The sequence below is a fragment of the Capsicum annuum genome, chromosome 11 (genome assembly GCF_002878395.1).
Source record: "Capsicum annuum cultivar UCD-10X-F1 chromosome 11, UCD10Xv1.1, whole genome shotgun sequence".
In the NCBI taxonomy this organism is placed as follows: domain Eukaryota; kingdom Viridiplantae; phylum Streptophyta; class Magnoliopsida; order Solanales; family Solanaceae; genus Capsicum; species Capsicum annuum.
Window position 1 is genome coordinate 182,444,755 of NC_061121.1, and position 3,405 is coordinate 182,448,159.

Below are 3,405 nucleotides of genomic sequence, written 5' to 3' on the forward strand. Positions count from 1 at the left end.
TAATTCAGTGTCTCTTAAAAGTTATTTTGTATCTTATCTAAAATCCAAAAAGTTTATCTTCAAGGGGTGTATCTATCATCTAGTTCGAGTCAAAGACTCTTAAGTCTGAGACTCCAACAGTTCAGTTAGTTAGTGTAGTCAATGTTTTTCTTGATGTCTTTTCTGAAGATTTATCAGGGTACCTCCCGATGGGGAAATAGAATTCGGCATTGACCTTCTTTCAGATACTAAGCCTATCTCAAAACCTCTATATCGTATGGCTCTTGCCGAGCTCAAGAAGTTAAAAGAGCAACTCAAAGATCTTTTAGATAAAGGTTCCATAAGGCCTAGTATTTCTCCATCGGGTGCTCCCGTCCTATTGTGAGAAAGAAAGATGATTCTTTATATATGTGCATTACTATCATCAACTGAATAAAGTTACAGTAAAAAAAATTCTCTTACTAAAATTGATGACCTATTTGATCAACTCCAAGGTGCAAGTTATTTCCCAAAGATAGACTTTAGATCTGGCTATCATCAGCTTAGAGTAAGGGAATGAGATATTGCAAAAATAGCTCTCAGAACCTATGGTCATTTTGAGTTTCTAGTCATGTCCTTCAGGCTAACAAATGCCCCAGTAGCCTTCATGGACTTGATGAACAGAGTGTTCAAACAGTATTTGTACATGTTTGTTATAGTCTTTATTAATGATATTCTTGTCTACTCTCGTAGTGAGAATGATCATGCAGAACATCTTAGAATTGTGTTACAGACTCTTAGAGACCACCAGTTGTTCGCCAAATTTAGTAAGTGTGAATTTTGGCTAAGATTAGTAGCTTTCCTTGGTTATATTATTTCAAGTGAGGGTATTAGAGTTTAACCCTAAAAGATAGAAGTCGTAAAACATTAGCCTAGACATAACTGTCCGTCAGACATTAGGAGTTTCTTAGGAATAGTTGGTTATTACAGATGTTTTATTAAGGGTTTCTCATATATTCCATCTCCTATGTCTAGATTGACCCAAAAGAAAGTTAATGATCTTTATCCTAGTATATGAAGTGCTCTTGAGGTCAACAATGTTCATAAAATCATTTAGAGCCAAGTTGAGCTAAGATCATTTGATTTGTCTAACATTTGATAGTTGATTCTATAAGGGTCTACTTGAAACGTGTATATCTCTTAATATATATGTAATTTTTCATCCTAAGACCTATCAAATTGTAGATAATTGAATTAGCTTTCCAACAATATCAATTTCGCAAAAATTTAATACCCGAGTGATGAGTTATACATATTTTCGTGAGAGGCAATAGGGATGTGCAATAGATTGTGCGATGCATACCTCCAAGTGTGCCATAGCATGTGCGGCGCATATCCTAGCATCTTCCATAAGGTGTACGACGCACACTTAGGTTTCCAGCAACGAAAGCAATATATTTTTGAGTTATTTCGAGGATAACTAAGCCTTTTAACATTCCTTACACGTCCCTAAACATAACCCTATGAATTTAACTATTCCTAAACACATCATAACCCTATTATCAGTCTAAGTACATCATCCAAGAGCACAATAAGAGCAAAACAACTAGGGTTACACAATCAACGTTGAAGGTATAATCTTTTATCTATTTCGTTATTATAAAGGTATGTGGGGTTTTCAACAAGGACACCCTTTCGTTCTTGTGCCCAAAACTATTTTTCTTTAATGAAGTTATGGATTATATATGTTTTATTATGAATTTGAAGCATGAATTTACATCCGAATCGATTCTCAGGAGATTATGATATTTTTGATATTTTAGAAGTAGAATTATATGAGAACAATGATATTTTGTGCTTAAAGCTGAAATTTCCAGATTTTGAACAAATTTAAATGTGTTTATGATGTAAAGCTTGAATCTTGATAAGTTTTAATGTGATATTGAGACATGGGTTTTGAACTCTATTTGAGATTGTTGTTTTTGAGAAAATATGTGTTATAAACACCTTGAATTTGAATGATTTGAAAAGATAAAGAAGCTTTGACCTTTTGGTCGTAAAAAGGGGTTGATTTTGAATCCGAGATGAGAAAAGAAATCCACTTTTATTGATTCATTATGAAAGGGGTAGCATGATAGCTCCTGTTGTGAATTGCTGAACTATTTTATGGTGGATTTTATTTTGAAAAGATTTGAGCTAAGTCTGGAAGTAGTCTTTAGCATCGATCTAGAGGTATAGCGGGTTTAGTACTTCACTAGAACTACGTGCCCTCGTAGGAGCCAAAATTGAGGCTGATTTTCATAGTGATCACTAGTGTTTGGATTGATAATTTAAGGTCCTACTCCGATGGCATGGAATAGGGCAACTATCTTCAACGTGGATAGAACATTGGACTCCATATAGCTCACATAGTTTATGTTGGTTATGAGAGACTCCCAATGTATGTATGTACCATTTTATCTAAGAGGAATATATTATTTTAAAGGATTGGTTTTTAGAAAGTTATTGTTTTCGAAAGATTGAGATGTTATGTTCTAAAGAGAATTGTTTGAAACTTGATTACTCTATATGTTTGAAACCAAGGAAGTAGTGAATTAAGAACTTATTGAAATGACTCACGTGTTTTAGTTACATGTATTATTTACTTATGATTTTGATTATCTATTTCAAGTTATGTGAGTCTTTCATATCAGCATGCATAATTTTATAAACTGTGATGATATTAAGATATTATTTTATATATATTGATTTTACCCCCATATGCTTGGTATATTTCCATGGTACTGACCCACACACACACCCGTGTATAGGCTAGATTTTCTCGAAATATAGGTATAAGGTATAGCAAGCACCTTCAGATCCAGTCAGTTCACAGCATCCAGTCAGCAGGTGATGAGTATTTTTTATTCATGAGCTCGAGTCAGTTATGCAGAATTAATAATGTTGTATTTTCCTTATTCAATCGTATTGAGTGGGAGTAGTCGGGAGTCATGACCTGGATACCTTGAGTCAGTACTAGTAGAGGCTTCATAGACAGTCAGTAGAAGTTTATGTATTCAGTTTCAGTTTTGGTTGTAAAGGCAGAATTGTAATCTTATAAAATTCAGTTTTGTATCGATCAGATTCAAAAAAGAGTTATTTTTCTACAAATTTGTATAGATTTATACTTTTTATTCAGTTGCTTATGAGTTATGCCAGTAGAAGGGTTAGCTCGGGGTCACTTATGACCCTAAGCACTGTGTGACATCTCGGAACCTGATTTTGGGGCGTTACAAACTTGGTATCAGAGCACAGAGTTCAAGTATCCTAGGGTGTCTATGAAGTCGTGTCTAGTAAAGTCTTTCAAAGATTGAATTTCTTTATCATATTTGTAAAAATCATGCACTAAACCCAAGTCAGATGTGTTTTCAGATTCCTTCCCAGAATCCATAATGTAAATCTATACTT